The sequence below is a fragment of the Portunus trituberculatus genome, chromosome 12 (genome assembly GCF_017591435.1).
Source record: "Portunus trituberculatus isolate SZX2019 chromosome 12, ASM1759143v1, whole genome shotgun sequence".
NCBI lineage: Eukaryota > Metazoa > Arthropoda > Malacostraca > Decapoda > Portunidae > Portunus > Portunus trituberculatus.
In genome coordinates, this window is record NC_059266.1 from 1,074,989 (window position 1) to 1,090,586 (window position 15,598).

Here is a 15,598-nt window from a genome sequence, read left to right on the forward strand (position 1 = left end):
AGGACGAGTTATCTAGTTGAGGAGGACTTAGATGTTGTATGTGTCACAGAGGCATGGGTAAATGAGGAAAAGTTTAGGGAAAATAGGAAAGAATATGAAGTAGATGGATACATTATGTATTTACACCACAGAATTGGTAGGATAGGTGGAGGAGTAGTTATTTATGTAAAAAAATCCTTCATTTCCAGTCAGGTTAATGGTATTAAGGTAGATAACAGAGTAGAGTCCTTATGGCTGGATGTTAGAGTAAACAAAAGTAAGGTTATTAGAGTAGGAGCTTTTTATAGACCACCTAACCAGTCAGCAGATGTAGACAACCTTATGGTAGATGAGATAAATAGGGGTGTCTAGTCAGACAATTATCTTACGGGATTTTAATCTTAAGTCAGTAAACTGGGAGAGGATGGTAGGAGATGCTAGTGAAAATAAGTTTATGTAAAGTTAGTGCAGATGGTAGATAAACCTACTAGGGGGAGGAAGGTTTTAGACATAGTACTAACAAATATTGAGCATTGTTTAAAGGAAGTTGAGGTAGGAGAGACTTTGCAAACAGTGACCATCATATAATTAGATTTATCATTAATTCCAGTAGGGATAATATAGTGAATAAGACTAGAGTCCCAAACTATCAGAAAGGCAATTATGGTAGGTTACGTCAGTTATTAGGAGAGGTAAACTGGGAAGATAGTTTTGGAAATAAAACTGCACAGGAAATGTGGGATATTTTTAAGGTTGTAGTAAAGGGTATAGTGATGCAGTGTATCCCTTACAAAGATATAAGGCAGAGAAACAGGAAGCCATTATGGTGGACTCATGAGATAGGTAGCCAGATCAGAGAGAAGAAGAGGCATACAGAGAGTTGCAGAAAAGTGGGAAGATGTAGATTTAATTAGGTACAGACTCAGAGATGATTTGAGTAAGGTTATAAAAAAAGTAAAAGGCAGGCAGAGATAAAACTAGCTAGAGCTGGGAGATGATCCCAAAAATTATATAGTTATTACAAGGTCAGTGATGAAATAAGGATAGGATTGGACCATTCAGAAAAGATAGTGTAGTAGTAGATCAAAATGAAGACATAGTAGAATTATTGAATGAACAATTTTCTTCAGTATTTACTAGGAAAGAATAGGAAATCCTGTTACAAACAGTGCACGAGTAGTTTAAGAGGTTTGAAAATATTGATATAAAACCAATTATTAGGAAATTTATTCTTGAACTAGACGATAGGAAAGCTAGTGGTCCTGATGAGCTACATTTCAGATACTTATGTAGACAGTATTTCTGAAGCACTTTGTTAATCTTTGAAAGATCACTTAGGTTTGCTGAGATACCTCATGACTGGAAGTTAGCTAATGTTACACCAATATTTAAAAAAGGTAGGAAGGATGATGCGAATAATTATAGACTGATCAGTTTAACTAGTATAGTATGTAAGATACTAGAGAAAATCATTAAGGATAGTATTTGGGAGCATTTAAATGAGAAGAGATTAATTAGAGATACCCAACATGGTTTTAGATCAGGGAGGTCCTGTCTTACAAATTTGCTCGATATCTTAGAATATATTACCAAGGAGTTAGATGATGGAAATAGCATAGATGTTATATATCTAGATTTTCAAGGCGTTTGATAAGGTACCTCATAGGAGGCTAGTGTACAAATTGAGACTACATGGGATAGGGGGTAGGTTAGTTGATTGGATTAGTGAATGGCTTTCTGATAGGAAACAGAGAGTAGTATTAAATGGGGCAATGTCTGAGTGGAAGGAAGTGGTTAGTGGGGTACCCCAAGGATCAGTGCTAGGACCTCTTCTTTTCTTGGTGTACATTAATGATTTAGATATAGGAATTAGTATCAAAGTTTGCAGATGATACTAAGATAGCATGTGCAGTACAGGGTGAAAAGGACAATTACAGAATACAACGAGACCTGGACAGGCTGATAGCATGGGCAGACAGGTGGCAGATGGAGTTTAATTCTAAAAAGTGTCAGGTTATGCATTTAGGTAAAGACAACACAAACTTTAGCTATGAGATAATGTTGGCTAGACAGTAGAAAGGAAAGGATTAGGAGTAGTGATAGACAGGACTATGAAATTTTCAAAGCAATGTTTAGAAGCAAGAAATAGGGCAAATAGGATTTTGGGTATTATAAATAGAAATGTTAGTTATAAAAGTAAGGAAGTGGTGCGTAGCTTATATAATTCTATGTTAGGCCCCATTTAGAGTATTGCATACAGGCCTGGTCACCCCACTATAGGCAGGATATCAACATGTTAGAAGCAGTTCAGAGAAGAGCAACTAGGATGATACCAGCATTAAAGCGCCTGGAGTATAGAGATAGATTAAAGGAATTAAACATGTTTTCATTTGAGAAATGTATAAGAGGAGATATGATAGAGTTATTTAAAATGTTCTCAGATACAAACTACATAGATGTGAGATCTTTCTTTACCTTAGAGGAGGGAAATAGGACTAGAAATCATGGCAGGAAGTTTAGAAAGCAAGGCTGCAGGTTAGATATAAGAAAATATTTCTTTAGTCATAGGGTGGTAGACTTCTGGAATGCATTGCCAGAGACGGTTGTAAATAGCACTGTTTGACAATGTTTCAGATTAGATAAGCACTTAAATTGATTAGATTTATAATTATGTATAGCACTGCATGATGTTTTTATAAGAAATTTACTATAGTTAAACAAGACATGATCCCCATGTATGGGGACCACAAATTGTAGAGGATTTCGCTGCAGGACTTAGCCCTGTTAATGGGCCAAATATTTAGAATTAGTATATAATGTATTGTGTACTTGTAAGTGTATCTTTAAGTACTGATGACGAGGTCGCTGTGCGACTGATCAGGATAACCTAGATGGACCCTGGTGGCCCTTTGATATCCTATTATTTATGTTATGTTAAGCTGCATAACTCTCTACTCTCCATCGTGGATCTGTTTCCCTATGATTATTACTCTTGTATGGGATATCATTGGTGATTATGGTGCTTGTTAGTGAAGCTATCTTTGCTTAATATATGTACTATTTTTGAGTCGTGTTTAAAATTCCTTCCCCTTTGATTTCTGGCACGTCCGAGTTGGGTTAGACCTTAAGTCAGATGCGAATGTGAATTTCTCTTTGAACTCGGGTGTAACTATGTATATCGTATTTAAAAGAGATAAGTGTATATATGTAGACCAAGAGAGGAAAGTAACCTCTTGGGATACGAGTCACTCATCATTCGTGTCACCCATCATGATCGTTTATGCCTTAAGAACCAAATGACCAACGTGTTCACTCCATGCTGGAGTTCACCATGGAGAAACACGTAGTGAATGAAGATAACGTTCCTTGTTAGGAGACGCCATCTTCTTAAGAGCATACTGGCTGTGTTGCCAGGCCATGACAGTAATTAGTACCAATTTTTAGTATTTAAGGGTAGTAGTAGTAGTAGTAGTAGTGGTTGTCACTCACACTATTGCAAGGTGTGATGTACACATACATGGCTCTGTCTGTAGTGGTCACAACAACCTGTTCCTTCTTGTGTGTGTGTGTGTGTGTGTGTGTGTGTGTGTGTGTGTGTCTCCAAGATAGACCACAAAAGTGTCTTTTTTGTTTTCTGGGGTAAAGCACAAAGGTATTGTTACGTGTTTCCAAAGATGATGTTCTGTGAGTCTTTCAATGCAATACTTAATTTAAGTTTTTGCCAATGACTTGTAACGTGGTGCAGTTTTTGTTACTTGTATTTATTTTTCATACCTATTGATATGACGATATCTTGTGAATGATGCTCCTGTATTTTTGTAATGGCAACACAATATCTCTTGATATAATAAAATGCATAATGTATCGACCTGTTTTCATATCAGTTGAAAGAGATGCAAAACAACATCTGGTTTGCAAGTGAAGTGATATTAGTGAACAATTTGTTGCATGGCGCCACAGCTTGTGAGGTGACACGATGCCACAATATAGTTGCATGGAAATACTAGTAGTAATGTGTAAAGTGAATGCATGCCCTTGCCGCTTCCCTCACCACTCGCTAACGCCATCTCCTCTTTCCCATGGCTGGCGGCACTTTTCCAAGAGAAAGTGAGATGATGGGAGGAGGGAGAATAGAGAGTGAAGGAGAGAGGAGAGAACATAGGGAGGGAAATGTGCAAGAACGAGCCATGTGCACCATTCCATTAAAACAAATGACACCATTAAGTATGTGGTGTCTATTGGTGAACCACAACAAGTGTCTTCTCTCGATGTTCAGTCCTGTATATTGTATAGTATTCACCTTGCACAAAGTCAACTAATATCCTCTTCTGAAAAGTGCTTGGCTATGTTTTGATAAGATAGTTTGTCATATTCTTATTTTTTTTTTTTTCTATTCTTTCGTGTTCTCTTCCTTTTCACCGACTCACTCACGCAGTTGTATACTATCATCTGATAGATTGATTGAGATTAAGAAGTTACATTTCGAAGAAAACTAAATAGTAAGACGTATGTTAGACCATAGAAGTGGGTATACTGTAGATGTAGATTTACGTTTACATATTGTGCGGCATACAGTGACACGGTCGTCTGGCACCACCGACGGTGTCCTCACCACCGTCCTGTTCAGCGTGAACTCAAACATGTTTGGCCTTGCGGTGACGCTACTGAAAAAGCCTGTAGATAGATAGGTAGGCAGATAGATAAGTCAATAAATTCGTGTATGATTGACAAGGTGGATGTGAATGGAAAAAGAAAACGTGCATATTCCTCTACTTATCACCACTTCACCCTTATTTATTGCCAGATATCCTCGTACAATCAGGCGATAGAAATAGAGAATGAGAGAAATAGTGTAGTCTGCCTCTTAAGCCCCGCGGAAGATGCCAACAATCGCTGCACAACAAGATACAATTTTAATATTTCCTTCTTTGGCAAATAACCATAGCTGGACACAATAGCGAAGGAAAGATGTCACAATAACCAGCAAATCATTATGTGGTGTTTATACAAGTATAGTGTCTCATTAAAAAGAGATTTTGTAAGAGATAGTTAACATAAACATTTGTACACACCTGCTCCTTTGACAGACACCGCCTGCTACGAATGGGCCATGGGGCGGCAGTTGTCTACTAGTCGTGGTGACGGTAAGGGTGGTGGTGCTGGCAGTGGTTATACTGTCCACACACACCACACACACACACACACACACACACACACTGCCATGAACACTCAAAAGACAATCACACACACACACACACACACACACACGTGATGTGTTGCTATATCACCGATAGATTTCAAGCAGTGCCAGTCACCTATCACCATGCGGCAAGACAAACAGTGCAATTGCACGCCTTCACCACAACCTCCACACTGCCTTATCTTCATCAATTAAAGGTACTTATAAGGCCATTCACTTATTGTTAGGTTTTCTTTACGTATGAGAATTTAATTAGCACGTAAATATTAATATGTGATAGGTATAACGACCATTAAAAAGAGCAAGGCGTCTATAATACCCGCTTATATTTGCTTCCTTCACGTACCGTAAGCCAAACATGTGTCACAATGCAAGCCACCAGTGCACCATTTCATATGCCCTGGTCAATAGTTCCCTGAGTGGCTTAATTTTAGCTTGGTAAGATGATAAAGGCTAAATATGGAGGTCCGCCGCCAGTGTTGCCTCCGGGCCGCCTCCCACCCAAGTCCCCCAGCCATCACCCTCCCCCCTAGGCAGCCTGCTGGGTTGAATGCTTTTTTCAAATATTTCCTGAGGGTAATATTACGCTTCCATGGTATGTTTTATGGTTTGTTTAAATGTTTCGTTGTGTTTGAAGTGTGTTCCGCCCTGTGTTGGGTAAATATGTGGCGTTTAGTGGTGTTTTATGGCGAATGTTAAAGGCTTTTTAACGGTCAAAATTTTCCATTTCCAGTTTTCTGGTTTTTATTTGAAGGTATAAGTGGGCCTTTGTGGTATCAGAGGATCGCCGGTGTCCTTTTAAGCGTGAAATCAATCTATTGAGTGAAATATGTGGACTTTGAAATGGTGTTTGGAGGTGTTGAAAAAACGTCATATTTTTCTTTATTTTATTTGCTCACGTTTGTGCTTCTCGGTGTAACTCGCTGTGGAATGCCTTAAAAGATAGCTCATACTCCCTCAAATGTGGTAAATTACTCGCCAAGTGAAAATGGCTTGACTTTGCATGGTGTTTTAGCAGATTTATAAGTTTAAATGTTTTTTTATATATAGCATACTTAATTTAGGCATTTTAAAAAAACTAGTTAAGCTGGAGTTGTTTTGATTTTTTTAAAACTATTTTTAGTATTTATCACGTCATAAAATAACAAGCATTCGGGCGTGGCTTCGTTTATTCGAAAAGTCATTTTAAAATGAAATTATTTACGTAATTTAGCCGAGTCATCCCCGCTTCCGCCGTTCTCTGTGACGACCACAGCCCCAGGCTGGCGCCTCTTTTCCAAACCCGCAGTTCGTCAATATTTTGCCTAATATCTGGTGATTTCTACGTGTTTTCGTGTGTTGCTAGGGTCAGGTGTGTAGATATTAGTAGCAGAAGGAAGTAGAAAGGAGAAATAAGGGAGGTTAAGGAGGAAGGGAAGGAGAAAGAGAGAGAGAAGGAAGAGGAGAAGCCAAGCCACAATACTTAAGTCACCCTCCATTTCCTCAATATTTTGCCTAATATCTAATGTTTTGATGTGTTTTCGTGTGTTGCTAGGGTCAGGTGTGTAGATATTAGTAGCAGAAGGAAGTAGAAAGGAGAAATAAGGGAGGTTAAGGAGGAAAGGAAGGAGAAAGAGAGAGAGAAGGAAGAGGAGAAGCCAAGCCACAATACTTGTCACCCTCCATTTCCTCAATATTTTGCCTAATATCTAATGTTTTGATGTGTTTCTAGGCTCAGACGTGAAGACGGAAGTAATAGAAGAAAGAAGAAGGAGAAATAAAGGAGGAGGACGAAGAATAAACGAGAAATAGAGGCGGAATAGGAGAAGGAGCTAAGGTGGAATATTTAGGTAAGTGTCCTTTTAATCTTAATGTTCTTTATAATGCATAATGTTGGTCTGGGATATATTTGGAGTGTTTTAAGTGTGTTTTGTGGGTGATATAAGTATATTCTGGGTGTATTTCGTGTGCTTTTAGTGTGTTTTAAGTCTCTTACAGAGGTATATTTGACGTGCCTTGAGTGTGGTGTGGAGGTGTGTTTGAGTATCTGCATGTTTTGAGTGTGTTTTGGGGGCATTTTGAGGTGTTGCATGGTGTTTATAGTGTTTCAAGTTACGTATTTTGGTGTGTACCTATTGGGTGTTTCTAGTGAGTCTTAGGTGTATATTCCAGCATTGTGAGGTGTTGCATGGTGTTTTGAGTGTGTTTTGGGTTAGATTTGAGTGTTTTTAGAGCTTTTGATGTGTATTAGGGGTCTCTTGGATGTGTGTGGGGATGATTTCATTATAAATTGAGTGTCTATAGTGGTGTCTATGCTGTGGATGTGTTGTGGCTGTGCTGTGGCAAAGATGGCGTTATTAAGTAGTGGGTGAGATTGTAGCATACTTTAAACACTTCCTAAATTGTTCTTGACATACTGAGAATATTGCAATACTGTATAGTTAGCCGACTCACACTTCATACCTTTCCTTTCATCTCACCTGCAACATGTTCACTGTACAGATGTTTGTCGGGTTCCTGAAGATGCGTCGACGTGTTATCATCCACGCAAGCTTCCGCAACCCAGCCAGTGTACCACAGGACGGGAAGAGGAAGCCAGCGGCTGCATGCACCATTGAACAGGACGGCATTGTATTCCTCCCACAGGAGTGACTACAGCGAAGCAAGCCCAGAATAAAGTGTTGAGTGACCGTGATGTGAGTATTGTGGTTTGCACATCACACTTTTATCTCCGCGTGTCTCATTTAAAAAAGGTTTTGAACTCTTTGTTGTTATTTTTTTTCAAGACTTATTACTGTTGACGCCATTTCAATATTGTTCCACCTCTTGTTCCAGGATTCAGTACTACTAACACCAAAGAAGTGAAGGAAGTGTTCGGAGTGAACGTGCAAGACATACAACAGACACCAGACTGCTGCCGCTGCTGCTACTGCCGGTGTAGCCAAAGGAACAAAAGGTCCGGAGCAGGAGGAAGAAATGGGTGATTCTTGGAAACGCAGCAATGAAGTTGTGAAGGTTGGCCACAAATCTTCATCACTGGTGTAGTGTATTTCATTGACCATTTGTAGATTGGGTGGATAAACTTGTAGATTTTGTAGACAGTTGTAGATGTGTAGCTAGTGGGTAAGGTTTTTTGCAATGCCTTATCTACACCAGCAGAAAACAGTGATATGGACAACTTGTGCATAGTGATAGCAGTGTACAGTGTACATGTATACCTCTTTTTCTTTTCAATGGTAAATATTTCTATTTAATATGTTCTATTTGATATGTTTAATATGTTTTCATGTGTTATTTTATATACCTTGCATTGTGTTATTCCCTGTGTAAATCCTCTGCTTTCACGTGTGAAATGTATACCAGTATCCAATTTTCACCCTTAATTAATGCGTCCTGTTATAGGCTTATTAGTTTTTCATATTTCCTACCAGATGTCTCCGGTGTGTCGCCTAGTGTGTTCCCTTGTCCAGCTCGAGAGAGAGACTCGGATCACCACCGCGTCGAGCTGCCTGCCCACCTCCCTCCATTCTCCTTCGCCTCTCACTTGAGTATTGTGAATGTTGTATTTATTTTCATCACGCCTCTGTGTTTGTAAAGGGAGAGTGTTCCAATAAGTGAGCTCTGTTTGCAGTCACATGTGTATTTCAAAGGTGTTTTGCCAAGTGCTGTGCTGAGGTGTTGTGGTGTATCTGTCTGTACGGTGTTCGAGCTAGCTTTCGCCCACGTTTGTGACGCTACCTTCCGTACTGCATTAATGTCTGTGGATTTCCCTCTTTTACCCCCGTCCTGATAAACCTTAAAATTGTGGTTATGTTGGTTCAGTGTACATTTCCCTCGTGTAACGGAGTGGTAAGTCAACCTCCCTCCACGCACAACAGTGTCGGGAATCATTTCCCCGTGTCACGGTGTCATGGGATATTTTCTCTTATGTCTGTTTGCTTGTGGGGTAATGATACGTGTAGTGTGGCATACTGGTGAGTGAAGCTGCATAACTCTCTACTCTCCATCGTGGATCTGTTTCCCCATGATTATTACTCTTGTATGGGTTATCATTGGTGATTATGGTGCTTGTTAGTGAAGCTATCTTTGCTTAATATATGTACTATTTTTGAGTCGTGTTTAAAATTCCTTCCCCTTTGATTTCTGGCACGTCCGAGTTGGGTTAGACCTTAAGTCAGATGCGAATGTGAATTTCTCTTTGAACTCGGGTGTAACTATGTATATCGTATTTAAAAGAGATAAGTGTATATATGTAGACCAAGAGAGGAAAGTAACCTCTTGGGATACGAGTCACTCATCATTCGTGTCACCCACCATGATCGCTTATGCCTTAAGAACCAAATGACCAACGTGTTAACACCACTCCATGCTGGAGTTCACCATGGAGAAACACGTAGTGAATGAAGATAACGTTCCTTGTTAGGAGACGCCATCTTCTTAAGAGAGGGAGTGTAGCCTAGCGAGCATACTGGCTGTGCGTCGCGGTGTGTCTTGCTGCCAGGCCATCACAGTAATTAGTACCAATTACTAGTATTTAAGGGTAGTAGTAGTAGTAGTAGTAGTAGTAGTAGTAGTGGTTATCACTCACACTATTGCAAGGTGTGATGTACACGTGGTTCTGTCTGTAGTCACAACAACCTGTTCCTTCTGTGTGTGTGTGTGTGTGTGTGTGTGTGTGTGTGTCTCCAAGATAGACCACATAAGTGTCTTTTTTGTTTTCTGGGGTGAAGCACAAAGGTATTGTTACGTGTTTCCAAAGATGATGTTTTGTGAGTCTTTCAATGCAATACTTAATTTAAGTTTTTGCCAATGACTTGTAACGTGGTGCAGTTTTTGTTACTTGTATTTATTTTTCATACCTATTGATATGACGATATCTTGTGAATGATGCTCCTGTATTTTTGTAATGGCAACACAATATCTCTTGATATAATAAAATGCATAATGTATCGACCTGTTTTCATATCAGTTGAAAGAGATGCAAAACAACATCTGGTTTGCAAGTGAAGTGATATTAGTGAACAATTTGTTGCATGGCGCCACAGCTTGTGAGGTGACACGATGCCACAATATAGTTGCATGGAAATACTAGTAGTAATGTGTAAAGTGAATGCATGCCCTGCCGCTTCCCTCACCACACGCTAACGCCATCTCCTCTTTCCCATGGCTGGCGACACTTTTCCAAGAGAAAGTGAGATGATGGGAGGAGGGAGAATAGAGAGTGAAGGAGAGAGGAGAGAACATAGGGAGGGAAATGTGCAAGAACGAGCCAGGCCTTCCTTTGGCCAGCCGGCCATGTGCACCATTCCATTAAAACAAATGACACCATTAAGTATGTGGTGTCTATTGGTGAACCACAACAAGTGTCTTCTCTCGATGTTCAGTCCTGTATATTGTATAGTATTCACCTTGCACAATGTCAACTAATATCCTCTTCTGAAAAGTGCTTGGCTATGTTTTGATAAGATAGTTTGTTATATTCTTAATTTCTTCTATTCTTTCGTGTTCTTCTCTTCCTTTTCACCGACTCACTCACGCAGTTGTATACTATCATCTGATAGATTGATTGAGATTAAGAAGTTACATTTCGAAGAAAACTAAATAGTAAGACGTATGTTAGACCATAGAAATGGGTATACTGTAGATGTAGATTTACGTTTACATATTGTGCGGCATACAGTGACACGGTCGTCTGGCACCACCGACGGTGTCCTCACCACCGTCCTGTTCAGCGTGAACTCAAACATGTTTGGCCTTGCGGTGACGCTACTGAAAACGCCTGTAGATAGATAGATAGATAAGTCAATAAATTCGTGTATAATTGACAAGGTGGATGTGAATGGAAAAGAAAACGTGTATATTCCTCTACTTATCACCACTTCACCCTTATTTATTGCCAGAAATCCTCGTACAATCAGGCGATAGAAATAGAGAATGAGAGAAATAGTGTAGTCTGCCTCTTAAGCCCCGCGGAAGATGCCAACAATCGCTGCACAACAAGATACAATTTTAATATTTCCTTCTTTGGCAAATAACCATAGCTGGACACAATAGCGAAGGAAAGATGTCACAATAACCAGCAAATCATTATGTGGTGTTTATACAAGTATAGTGTCTCATTAAAAAGAGATTTTGTAAGAGATAGTTAACATAAACATTTGTACACACCTGCTCCTGTGACAGACACCGCCTGCTACGAATGGGCCATGGGGCGGCAGTTGTCTACTAGTCGTGGTGACGGTAAGGGTGGTGGTGCTGGCAGTGGTTATACTGTCCCATACACACCCACACCCACATCCACACGCACACACACACTGCCATGAACACTCAAAAGACAATCACACACACACACACACACACACACACGTGATGTGTTGCTATATCACCGATAGCAGTGCCAATCACCTGTCACAATGCGGCAAGACAAACAGTGCAATTGTACGCCTTCACCACAACCTCCACACTACTTATCTTCATCAATTAAAGGTACTTATAAGGCCATTCACTTATTGTTAGGTTTTCTTTACGTATGAGAGTTTAATTAGCACGTAAATATTAATATGTGATAGGTATAACGAACATTAAAAAGAGCAAGGCGTCTATAATACCCGCTGATATTTGCTTCCTTCACTTAACGTAAGCCAAACATGTGTCACAATGCAAGCCACCAGTGCACCATTTCATATGCCCTGGTCAATAGTTCCCTGAGTGGCTTAATTTTAGCTTGGTAAGATGATAAAGGCTAAATATGGAGGTCCCGCCGCCAGTGTTGCCTCCGGGCCGCCTCCCACCCAAGTCCCCCAGCCATCACCCTCCCCCCTAGGCAGCCTGCTGGGTTGAATGCTTTTTCAAATATTTCCTGAGGGTAATATTACGCTTCCATGGTATGTTTTATGGTTTGTTTAAATGTTTCGTTGTGTTTGAAGTGTGTTCCGCCCCTGTGTTGGGTAAATATGTGGCGTTTAGTGGTGTTTTATGGCGAATGTTAAAGGCTTTTTAACGGTCAAAATTTTCCATTTCCAGTTTTCTGGTTTTTATTTGAAGGTATAAGTGGGCCTTTGTGGTATCAGAGGATCGCCGGTGTCCTTTAAGCGTGAAATCAATCTATTGAGTGAAATATGTGGACTTTGAAATGGTGTTTGGGGTGTTGAAAAAACGTCATATTTTTCTTTATTTTATTTGGTCACGTTTGTGCTTCTCGGTGTAACTCGCTGTGGAATGCCTTAAAAGATAGCTCATACTCCCTCAAATGTGGTAAATTACTCGCCAAGTGAAAATGGCTTGACTTTGCATGGTGTTTTAGCAGATTTATAAGTTTAAATGTTTTTTTATATTTAGCATACTTAATTTAGGCATTTTTTAAAAACTAGTTAAGCTGGAGTTGTTTTGATATTTTTAAAACTATTTTTAGTATTTATCACGTCATAAAATAACAAGCATTCGGGCGTGGCTTCGTTTATTCGAAAAGTCATTTTAAAATGAAATTATTTACGTAATTTAGCCGAGTCACCGCCCGCTTCCGCCGTTCTCTGTGACGACCACAGCCCCAGGCTGGCGCCTCTTTTCCAAACCCGCAGTTCGTCAATATTTTGCCTAATATCTGGTGATTTCTACGTGTTTTCGTGTGTTGCTAGGGTCAGGTGTGTAGATATTAGTAGCAGAAGGAAGTAGAAAGGAGAAATAAGGGAGGTTAAGGAGGAAGGGAAGGAGAAAGAGAGAGAGAAGGAAGAGGAGAAGCCAAGCCACAATACTTAAGTCACCCTCCATTTCCTCAATATTTTGCCTAATATCTAATGTTTTGATGTGTTTTCGTGTGTTGCTAGGGTCAGGTGTGTAGATATTAGTAGCAGAAGGAAGTAGAAAGGAGAAATAAGGGAGGTTAAGGAGGAAAGGAAGGAGAAAGAGAGAGAGAAGGAAGAGGAGAAGCCAAGCCACAATACTTAGTCACCCTCCATTTCCTCAATATTTTGCCTAATATCTAATGTTTTGATGTGTTTCTAGGCTCAGACGTGAAGACGGAAGTAATAGAAGAAAGAAGAAGGAGAAATAAAGGAGGAGGACGAAGAATAAACGAGAAATAGAGGCGGAATAGGAGAAGGAGCTAAGGTGGAATATTTAGGTAAGTGTCCCTTTTAATCCTAACGTTCTTTATAATGCATAATGTTGGTCTGGGGTATATTTGGGGTGTTTTAAGTGTGTTTTGTGGGTGATATAAGTATATTCTGGGTGTATTTCGTGTGCTTTTAGTGTGTTTTAAGTCTCTTATACAGGTGTATTTGACGTGCCTTGAGTGTGGTGTGGAGTGTGTTTGAGTATCTGCATTTTTTTTGTGTGTTTTGGGGCATTTTGAGATGTTGCATGGTGTTTATAGTGTTTCAAGTTACGTATTTTGGTGTGTACCTATTGGGTGTTTCTAGTGAGTCTTGGGTGTATATTCCAGCATTGTGAGGTGTTGCATGGTGTTTTGAGTGTGTTTTGGGTTAGATTTGAGTGTTTTAAGAGGTTTTGATGTGTATTAGGGGTCTCTTGGATGTGTGTGGGGATGATTTCATTATAAATTGAGTGTCTATAGTGGTGTCTATGCTGTGGATGTGTTGTGGCTGTGCTGTGGCAAAGATGGCGATATTAAGTAGTGGGTGAGATTGTAGCATACTTCCTAAATTGTTCTTGACACACTGAGAATATTGCAATACTATATAGTTAGCCGACTCACACTTCATACCTTTCCTTTCATCTCACCTGCAACATGTTCACTGTACAGATGTTTGTCGGGTTCCTGAAGATGCGTCGACGTGTTATCATCCACGCAAGCTTCCCCAACCCAGCCAGTGTACCACAGGACGGGAGGAGGAAGCCAGCGGCTGCATGCACCATTGAACAGGACGGCATTGTATTCCTCCCACAGGAGTGACTACAGCGAAGCAAGCCCAGAATAAAGTGTTGAGTGACCGTGATGTGAGTATTGTGGTTTGCACATCACACTTTTATCTCCGCGTGTCTCATTTAAAAAGATTTTGAACTCTTTGTTGTTATTTTTCAGGACTTATTACTGTTGACGCCATTTCAATATTGTTCCACTTCTTGTTCCAGGATTCAGTACTACTAACACCAAAGAAGTGAGGGAAGTGTTTGGAGTGAACGTGCAAGACATACAACAGATACGAGACTGCTGCTGCTGCTGTTACAGCCGGGTTAGCCAAAGGAACAAAAGGTCTGGAGCAGGAGGAAGAAGAGGGTGATTCTTGGAAACGTATCAATGAAGTTGTGAAGGTTGGCCACAAATCTTCATCACTGGTGTAGTGTATTTCATTGACTATTTGTAACATAACATAACATAAATAATAGGATAATAAAGGGCCTCCAAGGCCCATCTAGGTTATCCTGTATCATTGGCACAGCGACCTCGTCATCAGTACTTAAAGATACACTTAGAAGTACACAGTACATTATGTACTAATTCTAAATATTTGGCCCATTAACAGGGCTAAGTCCTGCAGCGATTTCCTCTACACTCTGTGATCCCCATACATGGGGATCATGTCTTGTTTAACTCTAATAATTCCCGGTTTTATATCAATATTTTTAAAAGCCCCTAAACTACTCGTCGCACTGTTTGTAACAGGATTTCCTATTCTTTCCCTAGTAAATACTGAAGAAAATTGTTCATTCAATAATTCTACTATGTCTTCATTTTGATCTACTACTACACTATCTTTTCTGAGTGGTCTAATCCTATCCTTATTTCTTTTATCACTGACCTTGTAATAACTATATAATTTTTTTGAATCTTTACTCCCAGCTCTAGCTAGTTTTATCTCTGCCTGCCTTTTACTTTTTTTTATAACCTTACTCAAATCATCTCTGACCTGTCTGTACCTAATCAAATCTACATCTTCCCCACTTTTCTGCAACTCTCTATATGCCCTCTTCTTTTCTCTGATCTGGCTACCTATCTCATGAGTCCACCATAATGGCTTTCTGTTTCTCTGTCTTATATCTTTGTAAGGGATACACTGCATCACTATACCCTTTACTACAACCTTAAAAATATCCCACATCTCCTGTGCAGTTTTATTTCCAAAACGATCTTCCCAGTTTACCTCTCCTAGTAACTGACGTAACCTACCATAACTGCCTTTCTGATAGTTTGGGACTCTAGTCTTATTCACTATATTATCCCTACTGGAATTAATGATAAATCTAATTATATGATGGTCACTGTTTGCTAAAGTCTCTCCTACCTCAACTTCCCTTAAACAATGCTCAATATTTGTTAGTACTATGTCTAAAACCTTTCTCCCCCTAGTAGGTTTATCTACCATCTGCACTAACTTTACATAAACTTATTTTCACTAGCATCTCCTACCATCCTCTCCCAGTTTACTGACTTAAGATTAAAATCCCCTAAGATAATTGTCTGACTAGTACACCCCCTATTTA

The 15,598-nt window shown here is 39.7% G+C and overlaps 2 long non-coding RNA genes across 3 annotated transcripts; both read left to right on the top strand.

The window, feature by feature from the left end:
- Nucleotides 1-6,947: 6,947 nt before the first annotated feature.
- Nucleotides 6,948-8,580, top strand: LOC123502857. The gene is made up of 3 exons (XR_006674242.1): nucleotides 6,948-7,008; nucleotides 7,661-7,854; nucleotides 7,994-8,580. It is a non-coding gene; the product is annotated as an uncharacterized LOC123502857 (long non-coding RNA).
- Nucleotides 8,581-13,222: 4,642 nt separating this feature from the next.
- LOC123502856 lies at nucleotides 13,223-14,727 on the top strand. Of its 2 annotated transcripts, none has more exons than XR_006674240.1 (3): nucleotides 13,223-13,264; nucleotides 13,920-14,113; nucleotides 14,249-14,726. It is a non-coding gene; the product is annotated as an uncharacterized LOC123502856 (long non-coding RNA). The 2 variants fall into 2 exon arrangements; XR_006674241.1 differs by having other exon boundaries at nucleotides 13,237-13,277; nucleotides 14,249-14,727.
- Nucleotides 14,728-15,598: the final 871 nt, after the last annotated feature.